The sequence below is a fragment of the Polypterus senegalus genome, chromosome 9 (assembly GCF_016835505.1).
Source record: "Polypterus senegalus isolate Bchr_013 chromosome 9, ASM1683550v1, whole genome shotgun sequence".
Lineage (NCBI taxonomy): Eukaryota > Metazoa > Chordata > Cladistia > Polypteriformes > Polypteridae > Polypterus > Polypterus senegalus.
In genome coordinates, this window is record NC_053162.1 from 9,895,860 (window position 1) to 9,904,964 (window position 9,105).

Here is a 9,105-nt window from a genome sequence, read left to right on the forward strand (position 1 = left end):
CCGACAGCATACATTTTGATGAACTAATCGATAAATTTGCAGCAGCAAAGGCTACGAAAATTTCTCTTTGAAGTTAATAATTACATTTAAAGCATTATACGTTAAACTATTTTTTTTACTTTATACTAACTTCATTTTCAGGTTATTATATTATTATATCCAATGTAATGTTTAAGTTTTTTGCAATGTTATATTTGAATAAAATTTTAGAATAATTATATTTTCGAACTGCCATTGTTGTCTTAATTATATTACTTCGTTCTATCTTTATAAATTTACCGAAACCTTGAAAATATATGCATAAAAGTGCTTTAAAAAATTTAAATATTTAAAAATTTTAAACTATTTAAAATAAAAAATATGATTTTTTTTTCTTAAAATACGAGGTGTGGCAGAAAAGTAACGAGACTGATTTTTTATTTACCAAAGTTTTTATTTTTTTCAAACATCAATGTCATCCCCTTCAAAGTAGTTCCCTTGGGCAGCTACACACCGATGGAGACGTTGTTCCCACTGTTGGTAGCAGCGCTGGAAGTCTTCAACTGGTATGGTCTTCAGCATGTCCGTTACACTCTTTTGGATGTTTTCTAAAGTCCTGAAATGACATCCTTTGAGGACACTTTTCAGTTTAGGAAAAAGGAAAAAGTCACACGGACTGAGGTCAGGTGAATAAGGGGGCTGGGGAACCACAGGAATGCATTTTGAGGTCAAAATTTCTGTTATGGAGAGGGCAGTGTGACATGGGGCGTTGTCATGATGCAGCATCCATTTGTCTGCAATGTCAGGTCTCACGCGAATGACCCTTTTTTTGAGCCTTTCAAGGACGTCTTTATAAAAATTCTCCAAGCTTAACACAAAATTTAATGGCACAACGTTGCTCCAAATTCCGCTGTTCCATTTTGCGTGGCGCACAACCAAAAGCAACCGCTAATAGCAGTCACAAAAATCACGTAGTTAACGGAAGGAGTTGAAACTCGCACTGAGCTATGGGAGGGTACTGATCCACGTGCTCTATCAAGGACAACAGCGCAGCGTTGCCAGATCGCTTGCAGTGTTGCCAGTCTCATTACTTTTCTGCCACACCTCGTACTATTATTTTAAATACATTTTTAAAAATTTTCTTTCCCTTCCCCATTGCATTTTGGCAAACAGGAGGGGGCGCTAAATCTTCAGTTGTCCCCAGGTGCTGAAACACCTAGCTACGCCTCTGGTCCGGGTTAGGGTGGCGGTGCGTCTCCTAGTGGCTTACAATACGTAATCGGTGACTGTTTTTTAACACACTATGTTGGGGGGGAAGCCAGTTTAGATTTAGTATTTTGTAATAGTCAGGATAAAACTGACAGGGAAAGGTGACTGGACCACCAAGGTCAAGTGACCATAATATAACAGATTTTACAGTGTTTTGGCACATTGCATATTTAAAAACAAAAACAGTAACATTTTAACTTGAATAGGGCAAACTTTGAGCAGATACGCCAAAGCTTCAGTAAGATAAACTGGGATAAGCTGTGTGGTCCATGGCCGGCTTTGTATCCCGGCCAATACCCCCAGGCCGCTAGAGGGAGCCCTCCCAGAGGCATGGAAGGTCTCCGAATTCCAGCGAAGCCTCATGGACATTGTAGTTTTTATGGACAGCCCTGCTGGATACTATGGGGGCCACCAGGAGCCGCTATAGGGAGGCTTTGGGAGTGTTATTTGCCCTATGCCCCGGAACGGAAGGAATGATGTACTTCCGGGGTGAGGAAAAAGGACTTTTATCTGACCCAGAAGTGATAAGGAATTATGGACTGAAGGATGAGAAACACTTCCGGGTCGGGTACTTTAAAAGGACCATGGGAACTCCCAGACAATGAGCTGAGCTGGGTGGTAGGAGGGCAACGTGTCTGGGAGTGGAGGATTGGTAATTGTCATTATTATTGTATTGTTTATTTATGAGAAGTGTAGAGTGGAGGGTGCTTGGTGCACATAATTGTTATAATAAAAAGAAGAATTATTGCACTTTTACCTGGTGTTTGGCGTGGTACCTGAGGGTTCAAGGGAGTGATAGTGCCCCCTACTGCTACAGCTGTTAAGTGTGGAGACACTTACATTTATTTGCTTAGCAGCCACTTTTATCCAAAGCGACTTCCAAAAGAGGTAAACATAACCAAGTAACATTAGGCTGTTTGTTCAGCAAGTGTAACAGAGCAGGTAACAAAAGTTGATTGCCACGAGTGAAAAGATGTAATAACTTATACATTTACAATCATGGATTACAATCACTAAAACAATTAAACTTAAACAAATTAATCCTGAGTATAAAGTATTGAGATTTTTTTTCCGTCGTCAATTTCACAGAGATTCACAGAACAGATGAGTCTTCAGTCGCTTCTTAAATACATTGAGGGACTCAGCAGTATGGATGGAGGTGGGCAGCCTGGTCCACCACCTAGAAACTCCACAGGAAAAGAGTCTGGATTGAGACTTGATGCCATGTAGAGTTGGCATCACCAGACGCTGGCAGACCTGAGTGGGCAAGGAGGAGTATGGCACCTCACCAGTGTCTCCAAATACTCAGGTGTAGCTCAATGACTATGCTGTAGGCAATCATCATTGATTTAAACTTAATGTGTTCTGCTACAGGGAGCCAATGCAGTGACCTGAAGAGAAGAGGGACATGTGTCCATCTCGGCTGCTTAAATACAAGAGGGGCCGCCGCTTTCTGGATCATCTCAACAGCTTGATAGCACATGTGGGTACTCCTACCAGGAGTGAGTAGCAGTACTGCAGATGTGACAAAATCAAAGCCTGGACTAGAAGGTGTGCTGCATACTATAGATAAGGTCTGATCTTGCCGATGTTGAACCTGCACGAACAAGAAATAGTAGAAATGTGGTCAGAAAAAGATAGCTGCTCATCAATGACCACCCCGAGGGGGCATACTGACTTGGCAGGTGTTAGCAAAAGTGAGCCAAGCTGTACAGAGATGGCGAGACGAGCAGACTGGCTGGCCGGGATCACAAGAAGCTCCGTTTTTGCCAGGTTGAGCTGTAGATGGTGGTCTTTCATCCAGGTTGAGATATCAGTAAGATATGCAGAGACTCGAGCTGACACTGTATTGTCCTCCGGAGGGAACTACAGGTACAGCCGTGTATCATCAGCATAGACAGTTGAGGAGAAGTGGAGCAGGTTTAAAAGTGTTTTACATATAATGCTGGGCAAGATCATTACAAAATTTAGAAGTGGTAAGAAATTAAAGAAAGCTCAGAGGTGGAGAAATAAGGATCCAAAAAGGAAGTTACAAAGGACGAAATCAGCTGTGTAAGGCATATACAGTAAGTCTAATACCTCCTGTGCTACCTGAAGAGCAAATGAGAGCAACAGTTATAAAGGATATTGAGAAGGTTAAATGACAGGTGGAGAGAAATACTGAGAAAAGGTGAAAGATGACCTGAAGAGACTCTTTTAATATTTTAGTAGTAAAAGAACAGGCAAGGAGGAGGTGAAATGTATTAGAAAAGTAAAGGTGAGCAAGAATATACAAACCATTCATCATCCAACCCGCTATATCCTAACTACAGGGTCACGGGGGTCTGCTGGAGCCAATCCCAGCCAACACGGGGCGCAAGGCAGGAAACAAACCCCGGACAGGGCGTCAGCCCACCGCAGTATACAAACCATGAAATAGCAAAATTCTGAGCTTGTATTTTACTGAAGTTTATATGTGTGAAGAAATTGATAACCTCTCACTAGTAACTGGGACCACTAAGGAGGTACTGGGTGATTTGGAATTGTAAAGGGAGAAGAGCTGCTTTAATTAAAGAGGCTGAAATCTAACAATTCACCAGGACCATATAACATTTATCCTCGAGTGCCTAAGGAGGTTAGCGATTACAGATATGAACCCTTATTTTCCAAAAGTTTCTGCATACCGGGGAAAACCCTAAAGACTGGGGGCTACCAAATGTAATCCTGGTGAAGAGAAATGGTGATTGGTACCTGTAACTCTACGTCAGTAAGTGTAACAATCGTAAAATGTAAATTCATGGAAGCAATTATTAAGGAAAAAATCAAGTAGCACATATCTAGAACAGGCGTATCAGCAAATACTCAAAATTCAGAGGAGGAAAGTCGTGTTTCACTGATACATTGGAATTTAATGAAGAATCATCAAAAGAATAAGATCAAAGAGGTGCATATGACATACTGTACTGTATAACTTGATTTTCAGAAGGCTTTTGATATGGTACCTAATAAAAGGATAGTGATTAAACTAAAAGACGTGGGAAATCAATGCTTAGTCTGTAGGTAGGTACAAAATTGGCTTAATAACAGGAAGCAACGGGTGAGGGGAATGCTTTAAGAATTAGGCAATGTTAAAAGTGGTGTCCAGCAGGGGTCTGTGCTGGGCCCGTTGCTCTTTTTAATACACAGTGCATCCGCAAAGTATTCACAGCGCATCACTTTTTCCACATTTTGTTATGTTACAGCCTTATTCCAAAATGGATTCAATTCATTTTTTTCCTCAGAATTCTACACACAACACCCCATAATGACAACGTGAAAAAACTTTACTTGAGGTTTTTGCAAATTTATTAAAAATAAAAAAAACTGAGAAACCCCATGTACATAAGTATTCACAGCCTTTGCTCAATACATTCTCAATGCACCCTTGGCAGCAATTCCAGCCTCAAGTCTTTTTGAATGTGATGCCACAAGCTTGGCACACCTATCCTTGGCCAGTTTCGCCCATTCCTCTTTGCAGCACCTCTCAAGCTCCATCAGGTTGGATGGGAAGCGTTGGTGCACAGCCATTTTAAGATCTCTCCAGAGATGTTCGGTCAGATTCAAGTCTGGGCTCTGGCTGGGCCACTCAAGGACATTCACAGAGTTGTCCTGAAGCCACTCCTTTGATACCTTGGCTGTGTGCTGAGGGTCGTTGTCCTGTTGAAAGATGAACCGTCACCCCAGTCTGAGGTCAAGAGCGCTCTGGAGCAGGTTTTCATCCAGGATGTCTCTGTACATTGCTGCAGTCATCTTTCCCTTTATCCTGACTAGTCTCCCAGTTCCATCCCCACAGTATGATGCTGCCACCACCATGCATCACTGTAGGATGGTATTGGCCTGGTGATGAGCGGTGCCTGGTTTCCTCCAAACGTGACGCCTGGCATTCACACCAAAGAGTTCAATCTTTGTCTCATCAGACCAGAGAATTTAGTTTCTCATGGTCTGAGAGTCCTTCAGGTGCCTTTTGTCAAACTCCAGACAGGCTGCCATGTGCCTTTTACTAAGGAGTGGCTTCCATCTTACCACTCTACCATACAGGCCTGATTGGTGGATTGCTGCAGAGATGGTTGTCCTTCTGGAAGGTTCTCCTCTCTCCACAGAGGACCTCTGGAGCTTTGACAGAGTGACCATCGGGTTCTTGGTCACCTCCCTCACTAAGGCCCGTCTCCCCCGATCGCTCAGTTTAGATAGCCGGCCAGCTCTAGGAAGAGTACTGGTGGTCTTGAACTTCTTCCACTTACAGATGATGGAGGCCACTGTGCTCATTGGGACCTTCAAAGCAGCAGAAATTTTTCTGTAACCTTCCCCAGATTTGTGCCTCGGAGGTCTACAGACAATTCCTTTGACTTCATGCTTGGTTTGTGCTCTGACATGAACTGTCAACTGTGGGACCTTTTATAGACAGGTGTGTGCCTTTCCAAATCAGGTCCAGTCAACTGAATTGACCACAGGTGGACTCCAATGAAGCTGCAGAAACATCTCAAGGATGATCAGGGGAAACAGGATGCACCAGAGCTCAATTTGGAGCTTCATGACAAAGGCTGTAAATACTTATGTACATGGGATTTCACAGTTTTTTTATTTTTAATAAATTTCCAAAAACCTCAAGTAAACTTTTTTTCACGTTGTCATTATGGGGTGTTGTGTTTAGAATTCTGAGGAAAAAAATGAATTTAATCCATTTTGGAATAAGGCTATAATATAACAAAATGTGGAAAACATGATGAGCTGTGAAAACTTTCCGGATGCACTGTATATAAACAACCTGGAATATAATCTGTAATCTGGTTAAATCTGAAAATAATACCAAATTTAAGTGGAAGTGCAGATAATGTAGAATCAGGCAGTTGTTTCATAGGGACTTGGATAGAATACAGGCTTGAGCTGATTAAATTTAATGTAAGTGAATGTAAAGTATTACATGTGGGAAGTGAAAATGTTTAATTTGAATATACAATGGGAGGTCTGATTCTTGAAAGTACACTTTACGATCAGGACTAAGGAGTGATAATGGACTCAACATTATATCAGTATAGAGAAGCGATCAGGAAGGCTAATAGGATGTTAGATTATATAGCGCAGTATTTCTCAACCTTTAAGTATTTGCAACCCGAGTTTTCATAACAGTTTTAATCGCGCCCCCCCAACATTATTGTGAAATGTAGATGCATATTTTATTATACCTACTTAACTTTTGTCGACATTTATCTAACTCTATACACTATTTATTGTTCTAGTATCAGAATGTAGTTTAAGTTAATTTGTTTTGGTTTCAACAGATGTTTTTTTCATATTTTGATTCTTGTTTTCTTTTTTTCACATCCTTGTGCCCCCCTAGGGGGGCCCGCCCCACAGGTTGAGAACCACTGATATAGTGCCATTATATGTCGAGAGTAAGTCCATCCATCCATCCATCTATTATCCAAACCGCTATATCCTAACTACAGGGTCACAGGGGTCTGCTGGAGCCAATCCCAGCCAACACAGGGCTCAAGGCAGGAAACAAACCCCAGGCAGGGTGCCAGCCCACCGCAGTGAGAGTTAGTCAAGAGAGGTTATGCTTAAGCATTATAATGCACTAGTGAGACATCACGTGGAGTACTGTGTGTAGTTTTGATCTCCATATTACAAAAAAAAAAAACATAGAAGAGCTAGAGAGAGTTCAGAGAAGAAAGTCTAGGCTGATTCAGGATAGATAGATAGATAGACAGACAGACAGACAGATAGATAGATAGATAGATAGATAGATAGATAGATAGATAGATAGATAGATAGATAGATAGATAGATAGATAGATAGACAGACAGACAAACAGATAGATAGATAGATAGATAGATAGATAGATAGATAGATAGATAGATAGATAGATAGATAGATGAAAGGCACTATATAACACATAGATAGATATGAAAGGCCCAATATAACAACAACAACAACAACATTTATTTATATAGCACATTTTCATACAAACAGTAGCTCAAAGTGCTTTACATATTAAAGAATAGAAAAATGAAAGACATAATTATAAAAAAATAAATCAACATTAACATCGAATAAGAGTAAGGTTCAATGGCCAGGGGGGACAGAAAACGCATAGATAGATAGAGTGAAAGACACTATATAATAGATAGATAGATATAAAAGGCATTATATAATAGATACAGTGGACTGTGTAACAAATATCCATAAATAAGAATGTTAAATAGCCTACTGCAAAAAACTGCAAAATATGTAATAGCTATGCCTAATCTGAAGATTAAAACTGAAAAACAAGTGTCTGAGTAAATGTAAAAAAGAAAAGATTAATTATTTTGCAAGTTTAGTGGATCTAAAAGTAAGTTAATTACATTAGTAACATTTAGTGCAATAAAATATCATTTTATACTTAATTTTATATTATTAAAATTAGATTGTGCTTCTGTCTCCTCCCATAGTCCAAAGACACATAGGTTAGGTGGGCTGACAATGTTAAATTGGCCCCTGATATGTGTGTTTGTTTCGGTGTGTGTGTGTGTGTGTTTGCGTGTGTGTGTGTTCACCCTGTCCGCGGATTGTTCCTGCCTTGCACCCGCAGAGGCAGAATAGCATTAAGTGTAAAATTGTCAATGTTACTTTTTCTAAGTACAAATTACAAAATTAACTAATTGTAAAGCTAATATGACAAAATCTTTGTTGATAAAACAGAAAGGCAGAAAATAATAGAAAATGCAAATGTGGGAACATTTTTTTTGGAAATGATAATGTTTTAAGGGGGTCAGTTTGGATACTTTCATGAAATGATTGCCTATTTTACATGTATTAAGCAAATGACCAAATCTTTATGAAAAAGTAAAAGTTTATATTATCTTTAGTATGTTAGTATGTTCATTTGGGGCGGCATGGTGGCGCAGTGGTAGCGCTGCTGCCTCGCAGTAGGGAGACCAGAGTTTGTGACCTGGATCTTATCTGTGTGGAAGTTGCATGTCTACATGGATTTCCTCCCACAGATACGCAGGTTAGATGAATTGTCAACGCTGAGATGGCCATAGTGTGTGTTTGAAACCCTGATCTGGGTTAGAAAATGACATCATGTGTTCATTCTAGTAATATATACTTTGTAATAAATTTGTTATGGTGACCTTGATGCTGGGTTGTGTTATTAGTAAATTTAAATTTGCCCTCCTGAAAGTATTTAATGACATCTCAATTATTAGCGATTCAGGTGGGGCAGCAGTCCTTGTCCTTCCTGATCTCTCTGCAGGTTTTGACACCATTGACCATAAGATCTTGCTGTTTCGGTTAAAGGGGCTGCTCTTAACTGGTTCAGGTTATATCTTACTGATGGACACTTTTCAGTGACTTTCAATCCCTCTGTTTCATCTACTGCTCCTGTTAAATGTGGTGTTCCTCAGGGATCCATTCTGGGTCCTGTTCTGTTTTGTATTTATCTTTTTATTTATTTTCTATTTATCTCCTATAGGAGCCATTTTTAGGAAGTTTAGTGTTTCTGTTCATTGTTATGCTTCCGGGAGGGGCTGTATAGTTGACTCAGGGACTCATGCAGTACCCCCTGGCGGCCACCCCAGATTCCAACAGGGCTGTGGAGAACTCCATCTCCCATGGAGCCCTGCGGGAAACAGAGGCACCATCGTCAGCCAGGCAGGCTGCCAAACAAGCGTCCCAGGGATGATACTGAGAAGCCCATGGTTGCTCCCCAGGAACATATGTAGAAGGGGCATCCCGGCCAGGCATGGAACCCGGCCGCCCACCACAGGATGTAATTTTAGAACGATTCCTTCTGGAACCTTCATGTGGATGGGCCTTTCATGAACCAAAATAGTTCCCGTATGGCATTGCTTT